At 39.8% G+C, this 26,877-nt stretch overlaps 1 long non-coding RNA gene across 1 annotated transcript; it reads right to left on the bottom strand.

Annotated features, from left to right (window-relative positions):
• Positions 1–11,543: 11,543 nt before the first annotated feature.
• On the bottom strand, positions 11,544–25,968 carry LOC116596843. Its single transcript, XR_004288336.1, has 3 exons — positions 25,742–25,968; positions 17,091–17,208; positions 11,544–11,676 (listed from the first exon to the last, which is right to left on the bottom strand). It is a non-coding gene; the product is annotated as an uncharacterized LOC116596843 (long non-coding RNA).
• Positions 25,969–26,877: the final 909 nt, after the last annotated feature.

The raw sequence follows: 26,877 nt of genomic DNA, 5'->3' as shown, positions 1-26,877 counted from the left end.
GCCCTAAAACCTAGACAGTCCCAGGCAAATGTATGGTTGTCACTTAATAAGGAGGGAAACCTGGCAGTCTGGCATGAACCTGATTAATTAGTAAGTGGGGCCTCCTGGTTTAAGTACCACACTAGGGAGTCAAAAATTTGCCATAGGTAGCGTTCAACTTCTAGTGGAAATAATGATGTTGTTAGGTATCACACCTCATCAGTACATAGCTTCCCCACCGCCGCACACACAGAGTGTACCTACATCGCTTTCCCATTAGCTGAGGAGGCTACATTAGGAGATGGTGGATTCCACTGAAAGTGAAAATCATAGACAGGCTTCGGTCCTTTGATGGTAACTGAAATATCAAAGGCGAAGACTACCCTCACCAAAGGACCTTTCTGTTTCACCCCCTTTTCTCCAGTCCCTGCTCTGGTCCCTTACGTGAACAGGCAACGAGAGAAGAGAATTTCTTCAATTTTTCTGATTGAAAAATAACTAAGGCCCTTATTCACAGCACAGATTCTGTGGGGCCCCTGAGGGGCTCAGTCAGTTAAGCACCTGACTCTTGATTTTGGCTTAGGTTATGATCTCAGGGTTAAGATCAAGCCCTGGGTCTGCTTCAGGCTGGGTGTGGAGCCTGCTTAAGATTCTCTGTCTCCCTCTCCCTCTGCCCCTTCCCACCGCCCTGCTAAAGAAGGAGGAGGAGGAGGAAGAAAAGAAAGAGAAACAGCACAGATTCAGAAACAACTTTATTCAGAAGCTCCAGGGAAGAGCCTGAGAAGCTATGTGTGTATGTATTTTCAATCATATATATACTTAAACTAGCTCCCAGGTGATTATTCAAAGTAGGGAAGAGTTAGGAATTCTTGACTGGGAACCACACCAGTAGAAGACCACATGCCCATCCTCTTCTCAAAACCAAGTGAGAGATACCCCCTCCCAAATCCATAGTCAGGATACACAGAGGGGATAGGAACTGGAAAATACTAGTTTCTGTTCAGTTTGCCTGTGCCTATTTCCAGAGGCACGTTTTTTGTTTCCCAACAAGCACACCTAGGAAAGAGGGTGGATGGGATTTTTTTTTTTTTTTTCCCAATAGTCTGGCTCTGTAGATTTTTCTGACAGCAATGTTTCTGGCAGCCCAAGAGAACTGGGGAAGGATATGGGTGGTGTGATGTAGGGGTGAGAACAGAACCTCAGCACACGGCAGGTAAGGGAGGCCTCATCTCTCTGCGTCGTGCTCTTGTCTGTGTGGAGGACGAGGAGGGTTCCAGATTGTTAACCAGCAGCAGCTGGCAGCTTTATTGTTTTTTAATTAAATAACCCCCAGCCACAGGAGCACGCACGAATCCCCCACCCCCTCCTCCTCATGAAACCTCATTAAGCAAGAGGACTATAATTAAACCCGGAATCCACGGGTGACACTCCTACCATCAGTCTATTGCTACTGCGTCCGGCTGTGGGTAAAAAGACAGCTCTCTCCTCCACGTTTTATGGGCAGAGGGCAAATAACAGGGAGAGGCCATCTTTATCTGTCACGTAATGGGCAACTCAGCCCTTCCTTGAGGGCAACCAGATGTGCCTTTTGTCCTTAACTACCTCCATGGTGGATGGGTGCCCATCAAATAAAGAAAGACATCTGCCTGGGAGGGCCAATTTACCTCAAACAGGTGAGGGACTTTGATTCCAAGAGCAAAGGAATTTTCCTGATGTTACTTAGTGGTGCGTTTGGGCCCAATATGTCAGGACAATCTCCGTAGGATTGGAAGTGATATGGAAAGTGGTAGCCGTCAGCACTTTAAACGTAGGCCTATTTTTGTCTTACCAGGGGCTGTATGGCTACACATGCGCTTGTTTCTCCTACCTTGCCCCTCCTTCTCTTCTGCCCCCCCTTACTTGGTTGGCCCCCTTAACTGTACCTCGCCCATCCCCCGCAGTCTCTTTCCTCTATGCCTGCCATTCCTCCGTCTCTGAACCCCTTGTACCTAATGTTTAATTGCAGAGCCTCTCAGTATGTATGTAGTAGCTCTCATTGATACGTGGAATACTGCTGCTTTTTTTTTTTTAATATTTTATTTATTTATTTGACAGAGATCACAAGTAGGCAGAGAGGTGGGCAGAGAAAGAGGAGGAAGCAGGCTCCCCATGGAGCAGAGAGCCCGATGTGGGGCTCGATCCGAGGACCCTGGGATCATGACCTGAGCCGAAGGCAGAGGCTTTAACCCACTGAGCCACCCAGGCGCCCCCGGAATACTGCTTCTTAACATAGGATCAGACTCCTTTAAAAAATCTCCTGCATGGGCAGAGGAGTGAGGGAGCGGAGGAGCACAGAAAGGCAGAGCTCTTTTCAGATGTAATCAATCCTGAAAAGCCAAATTCCTCTCCCTACCCCCAGCTTGGGCAAAGCCCTGGTAATATTGTTTCCTGTAAAGTCCCCAAACCCAGTGAAAACGAATTTATCATTTACATCATTTCTCTTTGTAGCTCTGACAATTCATATTACCCCAGAATCTGACATCTCCACTTTCCTCCAATTGATAAATAATCTCTTTTTGATTTCTGTAACTGAGACACATCATAAGCCCAACATACAAAGGAAGATTCATTGGTCGTTTATTTCACATGTGAGCTCCTTGAAAAATTGAGTCTGCGTCACCATTTGGGCATTAATTCCTGACATGCCACTTATCATATTTTGATTGTTTCCAGGAGAACACCATACTTTAACTCTTTGGGAATAATTTAACTGATCAAATACACGCATCTGGTTGTTATGGTAACTAAAGTTCTAAAAATAATATAAAGAAAAGACTACCTTTAATTGAAATCACAAGAAGTTGTTATGGTAACTGGAATTTTAAAAGTAACTAGGTTAAACTACATTTCATTTTATCCAGCTCTTTACACAAACAAATTCTGATTAAAATATCAGGTTTAATTTAATCAGTTAATTAATGTCACTAAATGTCATTTATCTTATAACTCTCATTTACATTCACTGCTGAATTATCCCACTTGCTAATTTATAACCATTCTGCCTTCAATTTAACATTCTGGAACCTGGGGCAAAGTGTGTAGTGAGAAAGTGTAGCTAGGATTAGATATCAACCTAAATTCTACCTCTGCCTCTTATTAGCCTCCTGAACCATCCATTTCTCTATCTGTAAGGTGGGGATGAGATTACCAGCTCTGCTTTTGACATATTCTCTGTATGGCTCAAATAAAATTATGTATATGAACATATTTGATATTCGAGAACATACCACAATGGAACACATTATTATACCATGTTATTTTGTCTACACACGTTTGGTTACCCAGTTTTTAAAAAAGAAAACCATATGAAAATAAACTAGAAGTGTTTACACTTACAACACTGAGTACAGAATTTTAAGTTGAGATAATTAATTCAAGAGTGATACCGATCATTCTCATCTCCCAGGTCAAAACTCTTAAGAATGGAGGGATCTGGATAATGGTAAGGATGGTATTAAAACCTTCACTGATATCCCCTATTTTGTCTTTCATATAAGAGGTACATGAAAGGTACTTAATAAGTTTATATTCATTCACCACGTTTTAGTAGTGGATTCCACATGTTTAAGGATCTGTGCTGAAATAAACTCTTACACCATTCAAATTATTCCCATTTTGAGAAGGGATGCAGACGTGGAAACAAATGTTCTCAATCAAACTCTGGTTTCCATGAGACGAGAGGGATAGATCAAGTCTGTAGGAAGAGGGGTGGTGTGCGTGGGTTTAACAAAAACTTGTTCAGAAGATAAACCTTGAAGAGTGTGTACCAGGCCTGGGAGTGTTTGGGGATAATGGAGGTCATCCCATTCATTGGGACAATGTGTAAAGGCTCACACCTGTTCCAGGAACTAAGCTTGGTGAGAGAGAGAGAGAGAGAGAGCAGGAACTAAGACTGAAATGGGCAGGGTTCTGGACCATATTTGCTAATGAGCACTACAGAAACACAGAACTTAGTGTTTGAGACCTGAAGAAAAAAAATGTATTCGCCTCAAAAATAAAACTGCAAAATTGAGTTTAATTCATGTTTAAACATCTACAAAATGTAATGTTGGGCCAACTTCATTAATTATCATATTTACTACTCCTAAATATTTCATTACAGTTAAAACAATTTGAAAGTTAAATTTTTCTGACTTTGCAAGAATTTCCAACAATGCAGAGTAATTGCCAAGAAATCATAGCCAATCTCAAATTAAATTTGCTCTCTGTAGCCAAATTATTTCCTCAAGCAAAATTATATTTTTTTACCCCCCAAATAAGTGTGTGTTAATGAGTTAGATATGGTGTAGAATAGAAGATCCAGAAGCAAGAATTCTGAGGGTCTATATGGTTTTTAATGGAACAGACAGGTTTTTTTGTTGTTGTTGTTTGGTTGGTTTTGGTTTTGGTTTGGGGGGGGTTCTTGTTTGTTTTTTTTTTGTGACTTAAGGACTTAAAAATAAGAGGAAACAACTAGCAAAACAATGATAAAGACAGGGGTGAGTATGTATTGTCAGAACAATGACAGTACATGTTTAATGAAGAGAAATAAAAAAGTGTAGAAAGACTGGTGAACCGAAAGGAAGATTTTGAAAGGAAGATTTGCGTTCTTTTCTTGGCTCCATTGCCTGGAGCTCAGCTTCCCATGTGCACCAGTGTGGCAGACAGCTATTATCTGTGCCAGCATTTTAAGTTCTTGCTACTTCTTCAGTCTGAAAGCTAGCTGAGGACCTGTGGTGGCTTTCCCTTGTCTTCTCTCCTCCAGCCTGTGCAACAGTTTTATCATTACCCAATCTCCTCCATTACATTCCTTCCTACTTGAAATACCTGGAGTTGACTTTATTTTTCTGACTGAGACCTGATTGGTACACTACAATCATTACAGTTTTTGTTATTGCTAGAATTATTCCCCCCCAAGGTCTTAGGAACAGGACCTTGTCTTATGCGCTGTAGTAGCCCTTGAACCAAGTACGTACCTTCCTGCTGCTTTCTCCTCCTTCTCAGTTCAGGGCAGGATTCAATTACAAATCAAACTGGCTGAACCAAGAAAGCATCTTCCTTCTCAGTACAGAGTTCCAATTAGCTACGAACAGTCAATAGGGGATGGCATTAAATATGAAATCTATTTGTCATTCCTGACCTAGATGGGGGAAAAAAAAGGTTTGTGGAAAGAATAAATTAATGCATAAATGTAGAACAACCTTTAGTTTAACTCTTTGCTCTTTTAAGGACAGAATATACATCCCGTAGCCTACTGCTGATAGCTGTGCTGTGGATGCTTTTTAGAAGTAAGAAAAAGAGTTAAGAGCCTGGAGAATCATGGACAGAAAAGTCCATGATTTCTTTTTCTCCAAGTACAGAGAAGTAGAGAAGAGTTAATGAGATGGGAATTATATAAGTAAGTAAAATGGTATTTATAATAATGATGTGATTTATATAATATCTTGCAAAAGTTATTTCTAATCCAATTTGAATTTATATCTCTTGATTTGTACATGTCCCAAATATCTAAAGGCACCCTCAGAATGAAGAAAAGACTTTGGCTTTGCCTTTTCTTAAAAACTAGAAACAGGATGTCTATAAGGTGATACTTTAGTTGATGGTTTATAAATGAGGCCTATTAATGTAATGGCTTTTAAAGTTTTTGTTTTTAATCATAGAATCCTTAAACCAGAAAAGTTCCCAAGGGGTCTGAGGCTCTACCCTCTGCCTGTACCTAAATGTTCTCAGACTAATGATCATCATTTCCTCCCCTCAGTGACTTGCTTCAAAGTAGCCAATTTTTGTTTTACTTTTATCTTTAAAAAAAAAAGAAAATACTTTTTTTCACTGTTTCCCTATAATTAGCATATATGTTTTTAATTGGCTTATGTTCTCTCTCTATATTAGATTTTTCTTTTCACTGAGTTTTAAAGGCTAGTTACCCAGTCTTGAGTGGAACTTTTCTCATCAAGCCATCATCTCGCCTACACCATTTTTATAGCTAGGCCTCAAATACCTGGGCAAAGGTAATTAACTTTTATGCTTTTTTATTACCTCTGTTACAAAAGAGTCTGAATTACTGATATTATATAGTTCTTCTTGAACCATCACATGACCTACTTTTGTGGTAAGATTACCTACTTGTATATTAGCACTGGTAGAATGACTATGTTTTCAAAAGTAACTATCTTGTAAAAATAAAATAAAAGTATCTTGTGATTTTCATTCTTAGCAGTATTATAGTTACTGGTATCAGGCTTGCCCTCCCACACTAAACAGCCAGAAATCAAGACATATTTTTCAGTTATTTTCAGACACTTGCAGCACAGGACTGTAATCCATTAGACAAGGCAAACCAAGTGAGCCCAATAATCACACTGGCCTTCTATCTTAGGCACTTCCTGGACTGTGGCTCAAGGAGAGGAAATACAAGCAGAGCAGAGTGATCTTGCTAAGTTAAAAAAGCAGAGATTGGAGTTTGAACAGGCAGAGGCAGCTGGGATTTATAAGACAGAGTACTAAAGAAAAAAAGGATATGAAGAGAACAGCTCCAAAATTAGCTGCATCTCCGCTACGTCATATTCTCTAAGCCTCTTTTTTCTACATGTTTTAGTGGTTGCTCTAAGGTTTATAATATGCATCCTTGACTTATTCTTAACAGAAGACAAAAGTAATATACACAAAGTATAATACATAATGTCCATGTAGGGATTATCCCAGGATATATGGTTTGTTTAATGTTTGAAAACCTGTTAACGCAGTTCACCATTAATAAAATAAAAAGGGAGAAAAGCAAAGAGCCTCTCAATAGAAGCAGAAAAAAATACACTTTGATAAAATTCAATACCACTTCATGATAAAACCTTTTAGCAAATTGAGAAGAGAACTAGCTCAATTTGACAAAAGCACCTAAAAAAAAAAAGGAGGAAGTATCATTCTCAGTGATGATAAACAAAATGTCCCCTATGTCAGTGAAGTGAATAAGACAAGGTTTTCTGCTCTCACCACTTCTATTTAAGATTATACTGGAAGGCCTAGCCAATGCAATAAGACAATAAAAATTTAAAAAAAGACAATGGCCACCTGCTTTCCAAAATGACTACGTTACAGGATTTTTTTCTCCTTTGGTGCCTATGGTTCCTGGTAGGGTTAATCAAATTAAAACAGCCGCCAACAAGTCCATAAAAACCCGTAGCCTTAGAAATACTGGGGGCGACTCTCTCAGTCCCCTCCCTCTTCAGGAACTTTGTACTATCCCTCAAACTTTGTATTATCGCTCAATAAACTTCCTTTGCTGCCTACCCCTCTGTCTGGTCTACCTCATCATTCTTCCAAGTAGTGTTACCAGGAACCATGGGCACCAAAGGAGAAAAAAAATCCCGTAACACAGTCATTTCAGAAGGCAGGTGGGAAGTTTCTGTGCATTTACCATAAAACCCAGAAATTCTGCTTTTAGGTATTTACCTGAGGGGTGAAAAATATGTTCATATAAAGACTTATAAACATATATTTATAGTCACTTTAAAAAATACAATAACCACACTGGAACAGCACAAATGTCCATCAACGGATGAGAGAGGATAAATAAATTGTGATATGGCCATACAAGGGTATAATACCCAACAATATGAAGGAATAAATTACTGGCACATACAGAAATCTGGCCAAATTTCATAAGTGGTATACTAAGAAAAAGAATCCTGACACAAAACAGTATACAATATATGACTGCATTTATATGAAATTTTGGAAAAGTCAAAAGTAATCTATAGAGACAGAAAATAAATCAGTGGTTGCCTGGGGCCAGGGTAAGATGTGGGACACAAATTTTAGGGGGCGATGGTAATGTTCTGTCTGGTTTGTATTGGTTATTAAATGGATGTTGAAATGGGTGTATTTCTTCATATGCATTTAATAATGCACTTAAATGGGTTTATTTTGTTATCTGTAAATTTTATCTCACTAAAATTAATTTATTGAAAAGAAATATTCTTTTTTTTTTTAAAGATTTTATTTATTTGACAGAAGGGATCACAAGTAGGCAGAGAGGCAGGCGGGGGTGAGGGGGAAGAGGCTCCCTGCTGAGCAGAGAGCCCGATGTGGGGCTCAATTCCAGGACACTGAGATCATGACCTGAGCTGAAGACAGAGGCTTAACCCACTGAGCCAGCCAGGTGCCCCTCAGAAAGGAAATATTCTAATCCTGTTATCCTCCCAAACTCATTCTTTCTCTGTTTCAATTTCTATATGAAATCAATTACTGCATATATAGCTAATATACCTATTTGAGGTCTGAAAAGTCGATCTGTTATATATATGTTACACATGGATATACATTATATATGGGCATTTCTTTTGGGGGAAAACTTCAAATCATTACTTTCTGTAGTGCTGTATTTTCTTATAATTTTTTAAAAGAAGTTATTGTATTGATCTTGCCACATACAACTGAATAACTTTTACCAAAATTAATAAGATCATGTAGGACTTTTCCCCTCCTTAAACATTTGAACAGGGGTGCCTGGGTGTCTCAGTCAGTTAAGGGTCACACTCTTGATTTCAGCTCAGGTCATAATCTCAGGATCATGAGATCGAGCCCTGTGTCAGTGCAGCCTGGAGCGTGCTTAACATTCTCTATTCCCCTTGCCCTATGCCCCTCCCCACTCTGAAAAAAAGGCATGAGCCTCCAGCTGCATTTTTATCACATGACTTTTCCCTTTTGGCCATATCTGATTGGCTTGACTTAGGTCTTTTTATTTTTATATTTATTTTGTTAAGATTTTATTTATTTGTTTGCCAGAGAGAAGATCACAAGTAGGCAGAGAGAGAGGGAAACAGGCTCCCTGCTGAGCAGAGAGCCCGATGCAGGGCTGGATCCTAGAATCCTGAGACCATGACCTGAGCCGAAGGCACAGGCTTAACCCACTGAGCCACCCAGGCACCACAATTTAGGTCTTTTTAATTAGTTACAGCTTAAAGGACAGGATTACAGAGTAGAGCCATGACTGCTGAAGAACCCTACTCCCATAGATTGGAGGAGTTCCCTTAAAAAAGATAGAGACCTTTAACAGGTGTATTTTCTAAAATTTCACATATATCCAGAAAGGAACACCCCAAATTTCTGCTATTTCATCCCTTGATTGTCTGGAGCACATACACGATTCTAAAGACGCTTCTCTAGATAATTGTACTTCCCAACAAGAAGTAACCCAAGGTCATATCAAAAGTGACATAGATACCGGACACGTAAATAGGTCACTGCCTTCAAAAAGCATTACCTCCCTGAGAAATGCTTTTCTCCTGTACTTTTGTTATCATTCCATCACTTTTCTCTTTAACTAGTGAATCAAAAAATTATTTCAACCTACTTTATATACAATAGTATGTAGAAAAGGAGAAAAAAGATACAAAGAAAAATGACAACTCCTAATCAAAGGAGGAAAGAGAAAAGGGAAAGTGGGTGGAAAAATTAAATCTTTGGGCTCGACTAACAAGACACAGAAGTGGAAACTATAGTTCTTGATGCTACGAATGACCTCCCTTCTCTTACCCATCCCGTCACCTTCTGAGCTTTAGTCAAAACCTTATTTTACTTAGTTTCTGTCCTTGGAAGACTTCTGAGTCCTGAAAGACCCTGTTGGTGGGTTTTTGGCCCTGGGTATGATGGTAAAATTCCAATAAAATCTCCAAATTCCATCGACATTGTATATAGTAGAAACCTTTTTCTTTCTTTCTTTCTTTCTTTTTTTTAAACATTTATTTATTTATTTTAGAGAGAGAGAGAGAGTGGGGAGGGGCAGAGGGAGACAGAGAGAGAAATCTCAAGGCGACTCCTCACTGAGGTCATGATCTCAGGGTTATGAGATCGATCCCTGAGATCATGACCGGATCGAAAAGCAAGTCAGACTTAACTGACTGACCCACTCAGGCACCCTGTAGAAACAGTTTTCTTAAGATAATTTCAGCTAACAGTATATACCTTACATTTAAAAATTAATTTGTGACATTGTACAAATTAGTACTATGAAAGGACTACAAAATTACAAATGCTTATCATAAAAAAATTGGGGCAGTATAGAATTATGTCAAAATAATTCTTAAAGATAGAAATAAAAAGCAAGTCAGTTAAGTGTCTGCCTTCAGCTCAGGTCATGATCCCAGGGTCCTGGGATCGAGCCCCACATTGGGCTCCCTGCTCAGCAGAGAGCCTGCTTCTCCCTCTCTCTCTCTGACCCTCCACCTACTTGTGTGTGCTCTCTCTCTCTCTCCTTCTATCAAATAAATAAGTAAAATCTTAAAAAAAAAAAAAAGAATGTAGCAAAACTCTCTTCAATCCCATCCTTGTCTTCTTCCTATAAGTAGATGTGAACTACTATTGACAGTGTAATAAAATTTTTTGTGGACTTTTTTTGATGCATATACGTGTGTGTGTGTGTGTGTGTGTGTGTGTGTGTGTGTGTGTGTGTGTGTATTTATATCCTTTGGTATATGAGAACATATCAAAGGCTCAGGGCTGGTTGCTATTGCTGCCTATGATGTATGTTTATAAGCACTAAAATAGCCAAAGAGTAAATAGTGGGAAGTAAATGTGCAGAGCCAAACACTTGGTTAATTTGGTTAATCAACTCTATCATAAGTAGCCTGGTCCAGGCTACAGAGCCTGCTAGAAGTTCCCAGCAGGGAAGAAGGAGGGGCTAGTGACGGGGGAAATGAACTGGTCATCAGGACCCGCGGACTGTGATTCATGCTGTTGTCTGTGTGTGATGTGCCTGATTGGAGCAAGTGGGATGAGAACCACTTTACGCCCTTCAGGAAAGTAGCCATTCTTGGTTTTAGTTTGAGTTTATGAAGATTCACCAAGCATGATGCAAGAGATATTAAAAACATTAATGTGATATGGAGAAAGGGTCTCTGTCCATTTGGCTCTGGTTCAGAGTATCATACTTGTTGGCTTGGGCTCTACATTGTTTCACTCTGCCCAGTGGCTAGGTAACCTTGGAGAAGGCAAGTCCTACCAAAGGAATAGCAATAAAATGGAATCTAGAGATGTTGCACTACAGAGGTTTCAATTTAAATTCTTAAGGACTTTTTAAATAAAATTTTATTTTTAGAACAGATTTATAAATGTTGATTTACAGAAAGCTTTTGAAAATAAGATTTTTCCTGGGGCGCCTGGGTGGCTCAGTGGGTTAAAGCCTTTGCCTTCGGCTCAGGTTATGATCCCAGGGTCCTGGGATTGAGCCCCGCATCAGGCTCTCTGCTCAGCGGGGAGCCTGCTTCCTCCTCTCTCTCTCTCTGCCTGCCTCTCTGCCTGCTTGTGACCTCTGTCTGTCAAATAAATAAAATCTTTAAAAAAAAATAAGATTTTTCCTGTATCCCATGTCCGATTTTCCCTATTATTAACATCTTATATTAGAATGATGCATTGTCATGATAAATAAATCAATATTGAAACATTATTAGTAACTAAAGCCCATATTTTAGTTTCATTTCCTTAGTTTTTACCTGAAGTCCTGTTCCAGGATCCCATTCAGGACATTTTAGTTAGTCATCATGTCTCCTTAGGCTCCTCTCGGCTGTGACAGTTTCTCAGAAATTCTTTGTTTTTGATGACTCTGACAATCGTAAGGAATGGCTGGTCAGGTGTTTCATAAATGTCCTTCAAGTGGGATTGTCTGATGTTTTTCTTCTCATTACGCTAGGGTTAGAGGTTAAGGGGAGAGAGACCACAGAGGTAGGTTACCATTCTCATCATACTTAACCACGGTTGATGTTAACCCTGATGACCTAGCTGGGGTTACATTTGTCAGGTTTCTCCACTATACAGTTTCTCTTGCCTCCCTTTCCATAATGTGCCCTTTGTTGGCAAGTCACTCTTCACGGACCACCCTTAAAGAGTGGGACTTGTAATTCATGTCCTTGTTAGCAGATAGATACATACATTGTTTGAAATTCTCTTGGGAGCATTTCTCTTCTCCCATTAGTTATGATTCAATACTGTTTTGTTTACTTCATTGCTCTAAAACTGTTACAGTTTTGGCCATTAAGAACCCTTTTGGGCTCCTATATCTCTTTGACATTGCGCCATCACTGTGTTTTTGAGCACTTCCTTACCCCTGGCATTACAAGATGCTCCAGGCCCATCCTGTATGTTTCCTCCTTCAGGCCTAGAATAAACCATTTTTCTAAGGAGCTGGTGGTTCTTTTCATTGGAGAGTGGTATTAGAAATGGACCTTGGGTGCTAGATATGCTTATTACTACTGAGGAATCATAGTTTCTAGGCCCTGTCAGCTGACAGAGCAAATTAATATATGTGTGTATACTAACCCACATATATGCACATAGCTATAAATACTTCTCTCTCAAGCTATGTGTGAATTCATGTTGATATCTCCAACTTTAATGGCTTTCCACATGGATCATTTTACCCTTCTCCCTTTGTCTGTAATATCACTCTCCAACAGTGGGAAACCTGGCTCCCATCATCTGCCATCTATTGACTTAATCATTCGGTTCCCATGTACATGGACATTGTTGCATACATCCATGGGCAACAACTTTATCAACCAGCATACAGTGCCTTTGTGCAGTTCCATTTGCTTTAGAAGAGTCCACTCTTTTTCAGTTACTTATGTCCACATTTTTTCCCCTCTCCCCCTTCAGTAAAATTGTTTCGTCCACTTGTAAAACAGATTCTTTTGTCATTAAATCCTGGGATGTCCCAACCACCTAAATGATGTTTTATAAAATTCTGATACATTTAGATTCACTCTTCCTGCTTTAAAGCTCTGTGGGTTTTGATAAAAGTGTCACATATCCACATTGATAGCACCATACAGAATGGTTTCACTAAGCAAAAAATCCCCCTGTGATTCTCCTATTCAGCTCTCCCCCACCAACAACCCCAATCCTGCTATCCACTGATCTATTCATCTTCTCTATAGTTCTTCTCTTTCCAAAATATCTATAAATGGAACCGACACAGTACATTGTTTTTTCACAGACTGCCTTCTTTCACTTACAACATGCATTTAAGCTTCCTCCACATCTTTGCATGGTTTGATAGCTCATTCCTTTTTATCACTGAAAACTATTATTATTTTTTTTTTGTATGGATGGATATACCACAGTTTATCACATGACCTATTGGAGAACATCTAAATTACTTCTAGTTTTGGATAATTATGAATAAAGATTCTATAAACATTTTCATGCAGATTTCTGTGTAACCATGTATTTAAATCCATTGGGTAAATATCTAGGAGCAGGAATGCTATATTTCATAGTAATAGTACATTTAGCTTTGAAGAAACAGTCAAATTGTCTTTTGAAGTGATATGGAGTGATATGATATGGAGGCTATACATTTTTTTATTCCTATTGGCAATGGATGAGAGTTTTGTTGTTATGCATTTTCGTCAGCAATTTGTGCATTTATTTTTTTAGATTGTTGCCATTTATCATAAGAATGTGCTGGTATTGTTCTGTTGTTTTATTTTAAATTTCTCTAATGACAAATGATGTTTGACTTTTTTTAAAGACTTTATTTGAGAGAGAGAGAGCAAGCACACGTGATTAGCAGGGAAGGACAGAGGGAGAAGGAGAAACAGACGCCCCACTGAGCAGGGAGCCTGATGCAGAGCTTGATCTCAGGACCCTGGGATGATGACCTGAGCCAAAGGTGGAAGTTTAACCAATTTAGCCACTCAGGCATCCCCACATCTTTTTATATGCTCATTGACTCTCTGTATGTCATTTGTAGTCAGGTGTCTGCTCAGATTTTTGACCATTTTTTTTTAATTGGCTGTTTTCTTACTGTTTAATTTCAAGATGTTTTTAGTATATTTTAGATAGACACCCTTTATCAGATATATGTTTTGCAAATATTTTTCTCTGAGTCTGTGGCTTTTTTTTCATTCTATCAACATTGTCTTTTTCTATAAATTAGAAAATTCGGCTCTATGCAGAATTTTTAAATTTAATTTGATTTTTTAATTCTAATAAAAATTTAATAAAAATTCTAATAAAATCCAAAATTGTTAAAAAATCCAATTTTAGTAAAGTACAAAGTAAAGTTTTTCTTTTGTGAATTATACCTTTGGTATTATATTTGAAAATTTCTTATCAAACCCAAGGTCATGTATATTTTCTTCTGTGTTTTCTTTTAGAAGTTGTAGTTTTATGTTTTACATTTAGCCTTATTAAAGTTTTAACTTTCTTATGAATTAATGTTTTAGGCAATTGGGCTTGTAGAAAACATTAATTTATTTGACACAAGGCATACTTTTCTTTCTGTGCCTGTTTTTCCCCCTCAAAAAAGAATGGAGTAGAGCAGAAAAGACATAATTAGTCCATATGATGACTGATGAGTTCAGAAAGAAGCTATTTTCTTTATGGATTTACAAATGGTAGTACAATAACTTCTCATTACTTCTTGCATTTCTCATATACTAATTAAGCTTGATTTAAAACACAAGATAAAAAGTTATATACAAACCCCAAACTTTTCACCAATGCCAGGGATGACAGAAGAATGGCGAGAAATATCACTCCAGCCAGTTCTAAGGTTAGAATTTGAATTGACTTTTTTTTTTTTTGGAAGAAGGAACATAAGAGGCAGAGACAGATCTCATTTAATGAAATCATTATGACTCTCAGCATCAACCTAACCTGCCTTCAGATTAGGACATTGCTCTCATAGCAACATCAGTTGTTTGTAGAGCATTTATTTTGCCTTTTCCTCCTTAGCAAAAAACAAAAAACAAACAAACAAAAAAGAAACCAAAAAGAAAAAAAAAAACAACACAACACACACACACACACACACACACAAAACAATAAAACACATTTAAATCTATGACTTTTCTACTGAATACTGCTTTGGCACATCCCATAAATTTTTTCATGTACCATTATTATTGTTAATTTCTCAATTTTATGCAGCATTAATTTTCTCCTTACCTTAATAATGACCTTTCTAACATTTTTAATATAATGACTTTACTTTCTAATCAGTATATCTAATCTATACACCTTCAAAAATTTTTATTGCTGCATAATCCTTTATTTTTGGTAGTTTTTTTTAGTATTGGAAATAAAGTTACATTCTATACTTCTGTGCTATAAAGTTTGATTTACATTTTTTGTCAGCCATCAAAAAGAGAAAGAGTTATTATTAAAGCTTATTAAAGTACTGCACTTCTGTCCATTTTTTTCTAATTTATAGCAGATTTCAGTTTTCTATTTTGATATGTTATGTGATGCATAAAATTTCATGACAGTTTTATATTCATTGTGAAATATACTTTCTGACAGGATATCTTCATTTCATTTAATATTTCTGCTTTAGTTTCTATCATATTTGTTATTGGTATTGTGATTATTTTTTTATTGTACTTGCCTGATATATTTGCCTCCTTTTTCATCATTGAGTCTATGTTTATTTAGCAACTTTGTATCAGATGGGGCTTTAGAAAATGTCACATAGATGGATTTCTCTTTTATTCTCATACAATCTAAAGATAATGTTTTTAAAAGAAGGACACTTTCACAATTACATTTGTAGGCTTAATAAACTAGTTAATTATATATTTCCAATTTATTTTGTGATGTCTCCCATTATGTCTTCTTTCCTCCCCTCTTCTTCCTCGTCTCTCTCCTCTTCCTCCTCCTTCTGTCCCTCTCTCCATCCTCTTCCTCCTTCTTCTTCTTCTTCTTTTTTTTTTTTTTACTGACTTTTACTATATAACTATATTTTCTTTGTTTTCATCATCTCTGATATTTTGGAAGAGATCCATGCTGTTTTTCTGTTTTTTAAGCCACTAATAGTTACTTTAGCTTCAAAATCTCTTTGAGTCCAGGAATGACCAATGTGTGATGCCCTTCTCTTCCCTTCCCGGGAAGACAGGGTAAATGGATCAGAGCACTTTCCCCTTGAGCCTGGATAGGACCTCAACAAAGCCCTCAGGCAGTCATTACCAATTAACAAGAGCTGGAACAGGAAGCTGAAATCTTCTTGCCATCCTTGCTTTCTCCAATTTAATGAAGCCAGTGGTTCCCAAACGTTGCTGCACGTTGGAAGTAGTGGACCAGCTTTAAGTTGGACTCCAAACCAATTAGATGAAAATGCTAGAGGGTGGAAGTCAGGCATCACTGTTTCATAAAAATTCCTAGCTGATTCCAATGCACAGCAGAATTTGACAACTACTGAGTTTAGGCTTAATTTTATGTCCTACTCCTCTTTTTTTCCCACTTCCGTTCTTATCGCTGGAATTAAAACTCTCTCCCTCTTTCTCTCTTCCTCCCTTTCTCTGCCCCTTCCCTTCTTCCTTCAAACCATTACATATTTTCTAACTTGAAAACACATTTGGAAATTGACACCCACTTTTATATAACCACACTTATAAGAACCAATTTGAGTATCTCTCAGTTCCAAATGGTTCAAGGTTTGCAATCAGTCATGTTATACTATTACCTTCACATTTTGAGAATTTTAAAGTTTGTTTTCTCTCTCAAGCAGTACAAATACACCTTTAAATTTTTTTGCCAAATAATTTTTATGAATGATACAAGTATTGCATATTTGAGAGTATTTTCACACACAAAATTTGGCTGGGTACAAAATTATTAGATGACATAGTTTCTCTTAAAAATTCTGTAGATATTGGGGCGCCTGGGTGGCTCAGTGGGTTAAGATGCTGCCGTCGGCTCAGGTCATGATCCCAGGGTTCTGGGATCGAGTCCCGCATCGGGCTCTCTGCTCAGCAGGGAGCCTGCTTCCCTTTCTCTCTCTGCCTGACTCTCTGCCTACTTGTGATCTCTCTGTCAAATAAATAAATAAAATCTTAAAAAAAAATTCTGTAGATATTAACCTATTGTCTTCTGATATTTTATCTCATTTTTTAAAAGATTTTATTTATTTATTTGCCAGAGAGACCACAAGCACCAGGAGCAGCAGAGGGAGAAAGAAAAGCAAGCTCTCCGCTGGGCAAGGAGCCCCATGTGGGACTCTTATCTCAGGACCCTGTGATCATGATCTGAGCTGAAGGCCCACACTTAAGCATCCTGTCTTATTTTTTTTTTCCTTTGTAATTAACTTTTTTCTTTCTTACCTTTTTTGTTTGTTTGTTTTTGCCTAAGGCCTTGCAAAATTTCCTCTTTATTCCTTTAATCCCAAAGCTGGGCTAGAAGGTGCAATTCATTTGCTTGGATGCAATTGGTGCTTTCAACCTGTGGATACAAATATATTTTCAGCTCAGAAAAGCCATTATCTCATAGCTTTGGTTATTTTTTTTTTCTCTTCTACTTAAACTGATTTCTCCTTTAAGAGCACTGATGCTCTGAGCTGGCTTTCCATTATGTGCCTTCCGCAACTATGTTATATCTGTCGTTTTAATCCCTCTGATTTTGCTTCTGGAAGCCAGGGGAACTTTTCAAGTTCATCTTTCATGAAATGGATTTTAAGTTTCATGATATGATTGAGATTTCTACTACTAGTCATGTGAATTCCATTTTTACAATTCAATTTATCCAATGATCTTTTACATTCTCTGTTTCTGTGTTTGATTTTTAGAGTATCCTGTTCTTGTTTTATGCATGCAACTTATTTTATCTTTTTTGGTGAGATGAGTAACATTTTAATTTTTAATGATCTTTTTTTCCTGCACCATGTCTTTTTCTTTCAGTTTCCTTCTTTTCTCTTGTTTTCTTCTTTGCCTTTTAAACTAGGTACTTCACGGCTGGGTGGGGAGGTATGGAAAACTTTGATTATTTGCTCATATTTAAGAGTGGGGGTTCTAATGGGCTGATGGGGAGCTCTCCAAGTGCCTTGGTGCTATTTGTCTTCTGTGAATCACTGAAAAGCTTTTACTATACCCGTTGTCAGGATCGGGAGGGGGATTTTGGTACCATAGGATGGTCCTATCCCCTAGAGTAGGCTAATCCATTTCTTTCCTGGAAAATAAAGACCTACATTCTGGGAGCCAATGGAAGAAGGGACTAAACTCTAGTATTCAAGATGCAAACATGTACCTTTTGCTTTTGGTACAGAACCAGGGGGGGAAGGTCTCTATTTGTGTCCCCCAGCCTAGAAATTCTTCATTTTACTCCATCATATAAAATGCAGGCTCCTGCTGGGCTGAAGAAATAGCACTGAGTGACAGCATGTCAGGAGAGAGCAGTAGATGTTGGTATCTCTTAACTTTCCCAGACCTCCTAATTTTTCTGTAATCTTCCCCCCCCCACTTCATCCTGTCTTCTAGAAATGCTGGTGCTGCTAATTCCTGACTCTCCTGAGGCAGTCTGTGGTTGGTTGGGTTGATTATCAGTTTATCCTACCTATAGTATAGAATTTGGCTTTCTCAAATCTGTTAAGTCAATTTCCACATGTCTGTCTGTTTTCCAGTGTCAAAATTTTACTGTTATTTTCTTTTCTATTTTTTCTACCTACATGGAGATATATGTAAATATATGTCTCTATTGTATAATAGTTTTACAAGGGCTTTGGGAGAAAGCAAAATGGGATGTTAGTTCAAAGTTCCAACTTTACCTGGAAGTCTCATTACCTTTTTAGATCTTTTGGAATCCTTGTCAATTCTGAATTTAAATCTCATTGTTAATCCCAGCTTTCTGTCTCCTTAAACTCCTGAATTACGGTGGCCTGTTTTCTTGCATTGTTTTCAAGGATTCCCAGTGGTTTCCTGATGTTATCTTCTGAATCTTACAGTAGATCATTTTCAGGGATAACCTTCTTCTTGGAGTCAAATGTTAGCATTTCTTTACACTTTGTATTTTTTTCCATAAGTCTCACTTAGGTTTTTAGTATTTTCACCCCTTCTATTAGAAGGGTAAATATATCCAGAGTTGGTGTTTATGAACAGACAGGGAGCTTCCCAGCATCCTACTGTTTGGATCCCATTGGCCACTATTGGGTCCCATGTCCAAGAGAATCTGAGACAGCCAGTTAATATCTAGGATTTTCAGCCCCGGTCTGTGTGTCCATGTGATAATAGAAGGGGGTGTTTGAAGCAAGGAAGAGGGTGACAGGGAATGACAAGTCATAAGCAACAAACTGTCTTTGCTTCCAGCTAGTGATAATCATGATTGTATTTTCTGTAAGTAAGGTATGGATACTGACTAGCATACATGAAAGTCCTCTTTATGTGAGAAAGATGTGTGTAGTTTTCCATCCCTGGTAGAGCCCTTCTTTTCTGGAGCAAGATCAATATAGACATTGTCAATCATAGAGTAAACCAATTTTGCTTCTGCTTTTGTGCTGGCTTCCAGAAAGCTCCAAGATAATTTCTGTCCTACCGTTGGTAAGCATTATTTCTTGTGGTACATATTCTCTGAACTTACTTCACTCCCAGCTTCATTTGAACTTGCTCTACCCTTCGTTTTTCCCCAACCCCTTCTCACGTAATCCTATTTTATTTCATTTTAACCTACTGCATGTATTTTTGCAAGTGCTTTCCTGTCTTAAATCCTTCTGGAATGAGGCCAAGTCTAAATAATAATTAATTACCTATTGATGTTTTTATAGCCTGATATTAAATTATACTTGAGAATTGGGACTATGTTATACTGATCTTTATATCTCCTTCTATGTTTCCTCATACACAGCAGCACCCATTCATTGTTTGTGGAATTGGATTGATGCGGCCCTAGGGCCGCCTGAGTCCATCAGTTCTCTAGATGTGGCCTGCCTTTTCTTTTCTAAGAGATCTTAGGATTACAGGTATCAACCGGTTGATGTATTCATGGACAGGTAACTGGAAACAAGGCATCCCCACCCATGTAGTTCAAAGTGTGAATTCCCGGACTATTTTGAGATTGTTATATCAGACAAATGCTTAAAGGTATTGATCTGATTTGACTAAGTAACAGCTCAGCCAAGCCAGCACACAGATGCCAGAGTCACGCTGGGCCACAACAGCTGGAGACAGGCATAGGAAACTAGAAATTATTCAGTTGCTGCCCCTCCAAACTATGTTTGACATGCTATTTATCCTCTCCCACTGAAACTCTCTCTTTCCAAATAAATGGGGGTGGGTGATAGCTTCGGGGTTGTTTACCTTCTACTGAACAAACAAGTCTGAATTAGGAATTAGAAGCAGTGAGTCTAAAATGATGAACGCGCTTACCCTGGCATTACTTAGAAAATGGGAAAAATAAATTAGATTACTACTTGGAAAAACTCATTGGTTTGGAGAGCAGCAGGAACTTAATTGCAGGTCTAAAGCGGCGCAGCCTCAGTTCTCTTCAACGAAGCGAAGACCTTGCTTGGAGCAACAGGCAGAAAGGGGATCCCTCAGCGGGTTCTGTGATGTGTGGCAAGCCAGCAGAGACGCAAAGAGCTGGGCCCAACCCCGAGATCTTCCCTCTAAACGACACGGTGATGCTCCATTTTCATGTGCCCGGGGTTATTACCTGGTATCTTATGCAACACATTTCACAGGCGAGAAGAGCCTCAGGGCACATCTTTTTGTCCCACAGGATGCGTGAGGAGTGGCAGGGTGAGAGAGCCTGAGAAGTGAGTGAACGGATTTTTATTTCTTCGGCAGAATAAACAGGATGTTTTACTCCGTCAACAGCTGTCCTTGATGTGGTATAGTCCTTTGGAATAACACACAACAACATAATGCAGTTTGCTGGAAATTCTAATTAAAATGAGGTACTTGTCTCCTGCTTCAGCCAAATGAAATTATGGAACAAGACTTGCAAGCAGCAAGGACTCATTTCAACAGTGCAACTACCCTGAAAAATAGGCGTCCCTAACCAATAAAGTCAGGTTTCAGAAGCATGGGACGTGAGGTGACTAGCGGTCTCAGCCAGAAGAAAGTGCGTGCATGTGTGTGTGTGTGTGTGTGTGTGTGTGTGTGTGTGACTGTGCATACAGAATGGAAAGCTAAGGACTCTAAAATTCAAATAGCAGTAATAGAACACGTGTTAATATTGACATGCAATATAATACACTAGAAGCTTCCCACAAGGCCAGCCTCCAGTTATATGGCGCAGGTTGACCTTTTAGGTAAAACCACCCTATAATGAGGTCCATTTGTTACTTCAGAAATGACTGCTCTGGCTGAGGCCCAAGGTCTGCATGTTGCCTCATCAATAAAATCCCAACATTTTACTAAGGAATGGCATTCCATGTCTCCAGAGACTTCTCTGTGGACCTAGGTATATTTGTAAACCGGACTGTGTAAGAAGCTAAAAGAGAGGGTGCAGGAATTCATCGTCACTCACACCAGAAAACATTTTTATGGATGTGGCACAAATACCTTGCAATTTAGTTTACCACAAGTAACATGAGCGGATATTGCCTTGACCAGTACTTTCTAAATGCCCAACACTGCGTATTATCCACTGCTTCGCTGAAGAATCCCCTGACACCAGTCATCCTTCCCACTGAAAAGCGACTGAAGCATATTCAGAAAGGATGAGAAACCTGCTTAAGGTCCCCCAGGTAAAGAGTGCTGGACCCAGGGTTAGAAGTCAGGTAGCCTGTTCCAGACTCTGGGTTCTCGGATACAAATACCAATAAGCAACATTTTACTGGTAAAATGAAGGAAGTGTACAGAGGCAACAGGTCGAGGTCACCCGCCTGGCAAAGGGCAAGGCGGAGGGGCCGGAGGCTGTTTTGGCTGTGAGGCTCTTCTCCTCTTTGCACTGGGCCGTTCCGAGCGCCGAGCAAGGCTTCGAGACGCCGGTGCCGAAGGTGGGCTGTGACTGCGCCATCTTGTTGGTTTTGAATTACACCTTTCTTCTTAAAGCCATAAAAAATGATTTTTTAAGTACAAGGGCTTCCCAGAAGCATCCTTTTATATTGGTCCCCACTTTTCTTTTGTGGATGGCAGCTGGGCGCCGAGAGGAAAACGTAGGTGAGGGAAGACGAAGAGCCATGGGGACATTACTCGACGCGGAGATCTGGAAATCGTTCCTCCTTTATAAGCCCTAAATGACTTCTGGGCAATAAATGAGGGATCCTGCCTCGTCTGTGACTTAGGCTGATACGGCAGATATTTCCGTCTAAATCTCAGTGATCGGGTACATGGACAGGTTTACTATAAGAGCTGAATGTTAGGACTCCAATGAGGTCCATTAATTCAAAAATAACTATTCTCTTTGCAGCCCGCCCCCCGCCCCCCAATATGAAGATGCCAGCAATCACAGCGTCATACAAAGCCAAGAAGCCGGGGGAGAGGCAACCGTACAGATGAACTTGGCCGCAGAGGTGGTGGGAGAGGATGCCAGGAAAGACAACTTTCTTAGTGAAGCAAGAGTGATCCGTTAGGTTGGACGCCTACAGCAGAGTGTGTTCGGGGAATGCCAGTTAGTCGTCATATGCACTTGGGAACATGTAATTAACGCAGCACAACTCCTTGCATAAACACGCACGTCATATAAAACATCCAGACGTAAACTAGTGGTCCTGTCTGTGCTCAATTTACTTCTTGAGACGGAAAGGCAGGTGGAGATCAAAGATCGAGGAAGCCAACAGCGGCTTTTTGTGGTTTTGATAAGAAGGAGTTACAAATATCGACAAAATTCAAAACCAATAAAATGCGACTTCTATGGTATAGATTCATCTGAATTTCTTTCTTAAGATTTTATTTTTTTTTTTATCTGAGAGAGAGAGAGAGAGAGAGAGAGTGAGCAGGAGGAAAGGGGAGGGAAAATCTGAGGAAGCCGGCTCTGGGGTGAGCTCAGGGCTTCATCCGACCATCATGACATCATGGCCTGAGCTGAAACCAAGAACCAGGTGTTTCATCGACCAAGCCACTCAAGCGCCCCAGAATTTTTTCCTTTTTCTTCTTCTTTGTTTTTAATCTCAGGACATCTCTTCTATTTCTGGGAACTGTTGGTTACTGTACTTCTCCTCTCAAGGTATGCAATTCAGCTTATATCTGAACTCATTAATAACCATGGCTCACAGTACACCTACTAGGTGCTAAGTGCTTTTTACATGTTATAACACTTGTCTTCCTAACAGCGCTCAAGAATCCATAATATCAGCTTCATTTCCTGAGCAAGGAGACTGAAGCTTAGCAAGTTTAAGTAACGTGCCAGAAGGGACTGAGACGAAAACTCAGCTTTGTTTATTTCCAAAGTGCTGAGCCTACTGTCTCTAGGAGAATATATCTGGAGAGTAGTACCCTGACTATGAAACTACAAAAACCCTGATATAATTGGGGAGCCTTTGGGGAAAGCAAGTGGCTACAGTCATTAAAATTGTAAAACTGTTTGTACTCTACAAACACATTCTAAGAATATACTTGCACATGGGTTCCAGAATGTTCAGGGTTTGAAATTGGAAAAATAAAGTAAAATCATAAATAATGGTCAATAGGAAACAGGTAAATAAGTGATGATTCATCTGTAATAAGATAATTCATCTTTAATATATTAATTCATCTTTAATATAGGGCAGCTGTTAAAGGGAAAGGATCCATGCTATACGTACTGATGTAGGAAAATCTTCAGATCATATTAGTTAATCAAGTTATAAAACAGGTTGTATGGAATAATCCTATTGCTTAAAAAATTATTTATTTATGTACTTGAGAGAGAGAGAGAGAGAGAGAGAGAGAGTATGAGTGGGGGAGGGGCAGAGGATAGGGAAAGAATCTCAAGCAGACTCCCCACTGAGCATAAAGTCCAATGTGGGGCTGGATGTGGGGCTCGAACCCATGAGATCATCACCTAAGCCAAAACCAAGAGTTGGATGTTTAACTGACTGAGCTCCCAGGTGTCCTGGAATGATCCTATTTTCTTAAAACTATGTACATACATGCATGGGTCTTATAAAATCATAGGAAAAAACCTGGAAGGAAGCCTCTGTTTTCCTGGAAAGGAGGTGAGAGTTTAGAAAGAATGGAGGGGACACAAAGGGAAACTTTCAAATTTTTCTTTATAAATGCACATAAATGTTTGACTCTTATAGGAGCAATGACTCAATATTTAGTTACATAATTAAAAAAAGAAATGGATATTTTAGGAACTAAAGTCATCTGGTAGAAGTGTGTTTGTATTTTCCTAAACTTTTAAGATCTGTTAGGGTACAAGACGTTTTCTCTTTTAGGATTTTGTCTGTTACATCCTTTCCACCCCTCCTCCCCAGTCTTCAGCCAATTTCTGTAATTTAAGCATGTTTCAACAATAGATAATGAAAAATTGTTTCAGTTAAGAGTCTGGGTGTCGTTCTGTGATATGTTATAATATAGGATCAACAAACACTAACAGAAATCAGCAAGCTTTGGTCCCCTGTTCAATAATTCCACAAACTGAATGCACCGTTCTGGAACATTATATTGAAGTCTCTAGCAGTCCCCAGCCTAGGCTAGAGCAAGGAGCGACACACTGACCTATGTTTTGAGATGTCAGTGGACAAGTGCTGGAAATTCACTAGAGATCCTGAAGGTATCCATCTGATCTCCTCTGAGAGTCTCCAAGAGGCGAAGTAGAGAGCAGGATGACTTTCCTGCCCTGGGCATTCGCAGAATCCATACCCATGGGCCTCTAATCCTTTGGGAAAGATTTACCTGACAGTTTTGCCTTCAAGCCAGGACAAAAGTACCATGTGGGCGGGTCCCAGCACCACAGTCAGCATGGAGGGCCGGTGTCAGAGGTACACTCTACCTTAGATTGGAAGGTCATGGGACTCAAAGAAGTTCCTACCATTGCATTTACCAAAAAGAGGAAAATGTGACATTTTCTATCGATCTAAGCAGCTGATCCCAGATCTGTCTACAGTGTTGCCCAAGTGACAATCCAAATTGACTAAAACATAGTTGAAATTATGAGGCAGCCTGGGCCACGGTCTCATTATTTTGATAGCACAAATGTGGCCTTTAATAATGTGCTGTGTCATAGTCACGTTTGTCTCAGGAACATCAGAAGATGATGGCTATTCATTTGCATTTTTAAAAATATGTCTGGCTATCTGACAAGGTTTATATTCAAATTAAGATAATAACAAGAATTCAGGTTAGTGCTTTGTCCTGCAATTGTCCAGGGCAATAATAAAACCTAGGATGACTTTCCCCCCTCTGTGAGCTCCTAAAGCTATGGTAAAAAAGATCTACAGTAATAGTTCCTTTTGCTTTTGAAATGTGAAATCTTTAAACAAACAAACAAACAAACAGAATGTGGCATCTCAGATACACTTGCACAACACATAGGAGACGGCTAAAGCTCTTTCCTCAGGGATAAAGACTTGTATATGAAATTATGTCACTCTTCGACATTCTAACACATCATGCTTATGACCCCTAAATTTGGCTTTTGTTTGGTTTGCTAATAGTATTTCCTCCTAATCTGCAATTAACAATTTGCCCGTCCTGTTTTACTTTATCCCATTATCCGTATAAGTATCATCTATTTAAGGTTATTATCTCCTGTAGAGCCACCCTGGGCAATGGTTTTACACTGTGCGCCAGAGGAAGAACGCTTGAATAGCCCGGGGAGGTGGGGAGAGCAAGTTGTGGTGGTGGGGTGTGGGGGTGGGGGCAGGTGAGGGCAGGTGGTAAAACCATGCAGGGACCAGGCAGCATCATAAACCCGCGTGCAAGACAGGACATCCTCGATACTGCCCCGAACGCCGTCGCCGCCTTCTGCCAACGAGGCCAGGGCCCTGTCTCTCTTCTCTGTTTTGTGCAGTGCTCAACGGCGTGCCATGCACAGGCGGTTGGGTAAAAATATATAGGATGATGGTAAAAACAGATTAATATAAAGTGCTGAGAAGCCAAGCCTATTAACTCACCTTGAGGTCCTGCCCTGATGGAGAAGCCAGGCAGAACAAATGGGCCTGTAATGCTCCGAGCCAAAAGCCCCCAGTGGGAAGACTCTGGGAGCAGCGTGAGCGGAGGAATTAGCGACCCACTCTGTTTAATGTTCATCGGGATTGAACGCTGCTAATTTACAGCACTTCGGCATTTCGGAGCCCCTTAGCGTCTTTCCAATTATGCTACTGGGGAGGTGACTGGCCCATCCAAGGTCCCCATGGTGACTGTGGAAGCAGAACTTAGCAACAGAGTCCTGGGGTTCCCGGACGCCCGTCCTAATGAAGCCGCATTATTCCCCAGCCTCTTAGCCCCCGACCCCGCCCCGGCTCAGGGTTCCCTCCGCCCGGGTCTCCCGCGTGCGCGTCCTGGACCGGAGAAGCAGGGCCATCCCACAGCCGGCTCCGGGAGCAGAGTGTGGCTCGCCTTATATCTGTAGTTAAAAAGCAATAAATCTGAGGTCAGGTAATGAATTCCATTTTGAGTAATCTCATTATGGACATCTATTCGAAGCGTCTATACAGCGCAAGCAGAATGACTGGAAAACCCGGTATAATGGGCTGGCTTTTTTCCCTGTGCCAAATTAACAGTGAAGGCCTCTAAAAGGATGCTTCATTTAGGCTCTCTTATTATCAGAAATATTATACAAGCTGGAACTGGGGCCCGAGTGGAACAGTACTGCTGAGATAACCCCCACTGTCGGATCAATGGCTGGCTGGGCTCCAGCAGGAGAGCAGCTCTGAGCGAGGCCACCGGCTGCCCGGCGCACGGCTCTCCGCCAGAGCCGAGAAGAGGGAAGGATGAACAGGGGAACGAAGTCCAGGGAGATGTAAGTGGCAAGCACATTTCCTATGACTGTCTTGCATGATCTGTTTCACTTAATTAATCGTAAATACGATGATCGACTTTTTCTTCCGAAAGCCCTGAGTTAGGTCACTGCCCTATAGCCTTCAGCTGTTCCCCATTACTGTCTTAAAAGAGTTCAGCTTTGTCATCCTGAAATTTAAAGCAATCCCCAAACTTTACATACCCATCACCTGAGGATCTTGTTAAAGAGCAGTTCTGATTCATAGATGGGCCTTGGCTTGAGGGAGAAATGGGACATCCGTCATTAGGT

This window comes from Mustela erminea, chromosome 8 (assembly GCF_009829155.1).
Source record: "Mustela erminea isolate mMusErm1 chromosome 8, mMusErm1.Pri, whole genome shotgun sequence".
Taxonomy (NCBI): Eukaryota; Metazoa; Chordata; class Mammalia; order Carnivora; family Mustelidae; genus Mustela; species Mustela erminea.
This window is presented reverse-complemented; position numbering and strand designations above follow the sequence as displayed.